Here is a 6000-nt window from a genome sequence, read left to right as displayed (position 1 = left end):
TCTGTGGTCGCTACCTGCCCTAAGTAGATGTGTGTTCCCTTACCAATTCCAGTGCTCCGCTGCCCATCGTGATACCGCCCTCCTTTTGACGAGAAATGAACACCGCCGACGCCGCACACATGCACTAATGCCTTCAGCGTACGGCAACCCTTCCCCGTGATCTTGCCCGTAGATAAGGTCACGCTTCGGAGGGTACCAGTTGGGAAGCCCCTAACTCCGGTGGTCACTCGAAACTCATCTCACTTCTGAGGTTTGTTTACACGACCTGGACGTCTTGTGTGACTTTGCCGCAGTGTCCAAATTTACACCTACCATTTCTAGTGAGTGGATGCCTTGCGCTGAGACCAACCATCGAAAGCCTCGCACCAACGTTTCTCGTTGGGCAGCAAAGCATGCTATGGCGCGTCCATTCCTCCAACGTATTAAAAAAAAAAACACGGACAACGACGGAACCAACGCGGACTCGCAGCTTCCAGTACGCACAAGAAGCCGACCCGTGCAAAGCTGTGAAAGACCGAAGATTGGAACTACACATGGGCAACGACACGAATAGGAGATTCGTTTTTTTTTGTTGTTGTTGTTCACGCGTTTTCTACAAAAATGGCGCAGACTGTGTCACATGGAAAGCAGAATTCAACTTTGCCCCACATAGGCCTAGTTGTAATTGCTGTGCTGCTTTGGGGATTTTTGTGGCTGCTCACATGTTCTGCTGTTCTGGCATACGTACGCTGTTAGGCTTCGTGAATCTGCTCGGCAGACTTTTGCGCATGATGAATACTGAAGCGAGTGTGGTTTCAGAACGTGCGTGCGCTCCTGCTATCTTGAGCGCCTATCAAACGCGTATTACTATTTCCTGTAGATTTAAATTTTCCCTGGTAAATTCGAGGGGTGGTAAATAAATTTGCTTCCGGGGCCGGCAATGCTTTAGTAAGTCGGAAGCCTTACTTGCCCCGTTGAGCAAAAGGCATATGTGTGTGCGTGTGTGAGAGAGGGAGAAAGAGATATAGAGGGTGTCCACGCTAACTTTAGCCAAGGGTTAAAAAATAAAATCTTTGAGGTAGGCCAGGGAAACCACTTACATACATCTACCAACCGGCTTGTGCATCATAGGCGATTTTTTGTTTTGCAATTAATTAATTAGCAATTAAGATAATTTTTCTAAATTCGTAAATATTGAATTTAGGCAGAAAATGTGAACAGCAAAGTTGGAGAGCACCTTGAGAAACCCCTATTCCATTTGTTTGCGGTAAAGAAAACCTCACGTGTATCTTTTTTCCGAGCTCCAAAGAAAGCCCGCGAAATACAAAAAAAAAATCACGTGACTAGCGCATTCGCGCGCCGCGATTGAGCTGCTCTCAACCGTGGCTTGAGGGAACGAAATCAGCTGCTGGCAAGGCGCGACGACCACAGCTAGTGCGCCGGCAGGTCTATATGTCAACGGTGCACGGCGCCCGCGCGAGCCAGTCTACAAGCGTGACGGTGTAAGTTGTGAGCTATGGAATGGCCAAAGGTGACAAACACAAATGCGACCAATTTTATTCGCCACTGAGAGGCAAAAGAAGATAGGCAAGTATTTTACTTATCTTCTTTTGCATCTCAGTGGCGAATAAAACTGGTCGAATTTGTGTTTGTCACCTCTGGCCATCCATGTCATAGCTCACAATGTCCGGCGCGTTCGCTGGCCACGATTTATAACATAGTGTGTCGCTAAGTCATAAGGGAGTGTTTGTGCTCGCCGTACGTTCCTTTTCGGCGTGTGGTGTCAGCGGAGGCGGGACATTACGGCGTGGCTAAGGCAACGGTCAGCGAGGCGCTTGGTATGGTGCTTTCGGTGGAGGGCGCGTTCTTCCAGGAGCTTGCAGCCATGAGGCCGGGGTTTTTTCTACACTATATTTCTCGAACTGCCTTCACCGAAACATACGGGGAATGCGGTGTTTCCGTAGAACGTTTTTTCCCTGAGACGGAGGGCTTAAATTAGGCGCCGACACTAAACTTTGGTTGTATGTCTTCTTTGTAATAACGCCCAACTCGGCATGAACCGCCGCGGGAAATTCGTCGACGCTCAGTAAGTAAATTATAAGTGATTTCTTTTCTCTCTCATGTTGTTTCAATATCACCAGCCAAACAGTGGCTGCGACGTCGAATTTGAGTTTGGGTCAAGTGAGACATGCAAAAACAGCGATATTTTAGCTGCTTTTTCATTCGTTGTCATTCCGGCTTTTGCAATGCAAAGGTTTTAGTGAATTAAAATGAAGCAGCAGCGAAGAAGCAGCGTGGGGCATTAACACAGAGAGTTTCCTCGAAGTGCTAGCCCTCTATCTGCATTCTAAGCCTATCACGTTTGATAATCACGTCTATCACGCTCGAGTACAATGAACCATCTAACCCAAATAGAAGTTCTTCTAAACTATACGTTTGATAAAGGGCATACGTTCAGAGGCAGGGAATGTGCACCGGCACTTGTTTTGCACCACTTAGTGACCTGCTTCCACGCTCCGATCGTCGGCTAACGGAAGCCTTGCACGACATCAACGTGATACAGACTTTTCGCTTTGTTGATGACTTCCTGGTGATCTACTAGCTGCCTGACCACGGCCCACATAAGGACGTGGGCGATATTTTCAAGGTCTTCTCCGAAAACCTCAGAGACTTTGAGCCGATGAAAGAATTGCCACATAAGGGTCAGCTCCAATATCTCGACTTACGAAGCACGAGTCACCTGTGCTGGTGCTATGCCCCGTGATCGAAGAAAGGCCTACCACCACACACACAGTTAGTGAAATGAGCAGTACTGGCTACGGGCATGGCTACGGGCACACTAAAGGTTAGCAGATAGTGTCAGCAAGGAAGGCTCGAAGCCCAACTAAAACGTCTACTCGAAGCGGGATTCCCGGATGCCCTCATATCCAGCCTTGGCTTCAAGATTTTGAAGGAAATGCACCAACTGAGCTACCCGAAGTTATATCATCATCAGCTTGACTATGCTCACTGCAGGGCAAAGGCCTCTCCCATGTCTCTCCAATTAACCCTGTCCTTTGCCAGCTGCGACCACCGTATCCCCGAAAACTGTTTAATCTCATCCGTTCATCTAACTTTCTGCCGCAACCAGCTAAGCTTGCCTTCTCTTGGGATACCACTCCGTTACCCTTAAGGACCAGCAGTTATCATGCCATCGCATTACATGCCCTGCCCTGCGAAGTTACGTAAGTAGAGAAAACAGCAGTCATGCGGTACGAGCTGTGACCTGAAGAAAGTAGCAGGGTGACCTGGCCTAAGTCTCGTGTTGGCTGCTCCCAAGAAGCTTCTAAGCTATGCCAGATGCTCAAAATTCAAGGGGGCACATTGTTGACCTAAAGTGCGGTGAGGCGGAAGCCTTCCTTAACCGCGGTGTTGCTGCTTGTGTCACTGATGGGTGGTTAAGATGTTAAGCTTCGCCTCTAAAAGTGGAACGCGACAGCATATGGCTGCGCTGCCAGGGAGTCCACAGAACGCCATCGCCCGTTCGGCTCTACACCTTGCTCGTCTGTAAATTGGTTTTTGAAAAAAGAAAATGTACCTGTCTCGCAAATCTCGGTGAACCTCGCCGTAACGGGAAGGGAGGAAGATGGGATTGAATGAAGACACCGTATCCACTAGACGCGCCTCTGTTCATTCCAAACCATCGAGCTGGCATGGTGGAGTGGTTAGCATGTTCGTCTTGCACTCCGGAGACCCTGGTTCGATTCCCCAACTCGACCAATTTCCTACTCGGCTTTATTTATCTGGTCTGATTAGAATGGTTAATTAGGCTAATTGGTCAATTAACTAAGTAACTAAGCTCAGTCCCACTTAATTGGAGTATCACTATGCCATCCCTTTAATTGGTTGCGTGATTACTAGCCAAAGTACAATTCGCCCCTTTTGAAATTCGCGCACTGTGACGTCACGATCATTTCGACCAATTGAAAAGCGTGACATTTCTGTCGACAACTCCTGCTTAGAACGATGAGGCATTAAAGGCTTCCGCCTTAATAACGTGGCCCAAGGGCAGCGCGGTGCGAAAAGCGGCACGAGAAAAAATTCACCCCATGCGATAGTGAATGAAATCCCGCTCTATTGCGGAGTGTCTTTTGTGGGTGAGACAGCTGACGCTGCATCAATGATCGCCTAAGAGAACATGCCGTCACTATCGATAAACGCGGGATATGGCAGCACACTGGCTGAGCACTTGTCTGAATGTGATTGTTCTCTACACCTTGGATACTGCAAGATCCTGCGGAGATATAACCATCAGCATAAGCACGAGCTATATGAAGCCCGCGTCGCTGAAATGATAGGTTCGACATGTGGAAGCATCCCATCAATGGCTATTTCAAGAAAAGAAATAGAATATCTTGCAAACTAATGACGACAAGAAGTGACAAAAGGACTTATTCTTGCCTTTCGTTGTTATGTGAATGAGTCTTCCGGTATTTATTGCGAGCACTGAAATAAATTTTCAGTTGTTAATCAGCGCTTGTGCCTGTCTTTTCTAGTCTGTCCCGTTTTTCTCGCGCTGTTTCGCTACGGAATCAAGGTACCAACTGGCCCGGCTACTTTCCACAATTCCTAGCCATAGCATAACGCTGACGTCAGACAGCTATAAGCCCCTTTTCGGTGAATCAGACCAAATCAAATGAAATCAAACAGTTTATTTTCTTTCTAACGAAAAAAAGAGGAAGGTGAAGCAAAAGGCCCGTTATGCCTGACGTGGCCATAGCTCTCCTGTACACTTTGGAGTACAGCGCAGTGGGAAAAAGGCAACAAGTTATAGAGAAAAAAAAAGGCTCGCAGACTTCTTGAAAAGTGGCCACAGCAGAGCAACAAGGCATGACATAAAACCAAATTTCATCTGTACACAGAAAGAAATACACGAAAAATACATGACTGCGTCACGGTAGTTCCACCGATCTCAGAAAAATGTACAGTACAGCCTCCCTGATTTTTAATAATATAGCGCGAGCGTCGACCGAACTGCTGGTCAGCGCCTTATAACGGCGATAAGCGTGCAACAAGGCGAGAGTTCGCGCACGCGCACGAAGGCAGAGCGTCGTCTGCTAGGCTGTTCCAAGCACGAGGACACACGCCCTGCCGCAATATCAGTTCGCAAGATCCCGCCAAGCCGTAAAGCGCATGCGCATTATTAATATGTGAGACTGCATGAGACATGATTTCTTTCTCTCTTTTTTTTTTGTTTGCCTATTACGGGAGGCCAGCCTGGCGATGCAAAGTGATAAGAAAAAATAAAAGTAAAGAAATATAGCAGCACATTGAAACCATTGCCTGGATCGCGATAAGCGGGGTTCCAACCAGCTCTTTAATGAGCCTTGCAGTGTCTCGACGGTATAAAAAGGCACCGCAGCTCTCAAACGCCCACTTCGGCGGAGAATGCCTCCACGCGTGCCACTGGAACAACGCCACCGCGTCATCGCAATGTCGCTTTGCGGGAAGTCTCAGAATGAAATTGCTAAGAGCGTTGGAGTCACTCAGGCTACCGTAAGCAGAATAGTTCAGGCTTATCGCGACGAAGGGCGCATTTGTGACGCTCCTCGACATTTGAAGCGCAAGACAACGGAAGAAGAGGACCATGCCATTGTTGCTGCGGCTTGTGTAGCGCCCTTCATGACTGCTGGCCAATTGAAGCAGGTTGCTGGAGTGGACGTGAGTGACAACTTGGTGCGTACCCGACTTCGAGAAGCAGGTCTTCGCAATCGAGTTGCGGTGCAGAAGCCGAAGCTTTCGGCGACTAACAAGGAGAAAAGGCTACAGTTTGCACGCGACCATATTGAATGGATCGTGGAGGACTGGGAAAATGTTGTCTTCACAGACGAGTCCACGGTTTGCACAAAATGGAGCCAGCAACAGAAAGTTTACCGGCCAGACCTCATGAGGTTGGTGATTTATCATTGTTCATTTTTTCGATTTGGCTATGTTTGGCTTAAACCTGCGAAAGTATATGGCATTTGCTTCCCGGGGTGACAT

Source organism: Amblyomma mixtum, chromosome 3 (genome assembly GCF_055824585.1).
Source record: "Amblyomma mixtum isolate Tamu chromosome 3, ASM5582458v1, whole genome shotgun sequence".
NCBI classification, from domain to species: Eukaryota; Metazoa; Arthropoda; class Arachnida; order Ixodida; family Ixodidae; genus Amblyomma; species Amblyomma mixtum.
Note: the sequence above shows the minus strand (reverse complement) of the source record.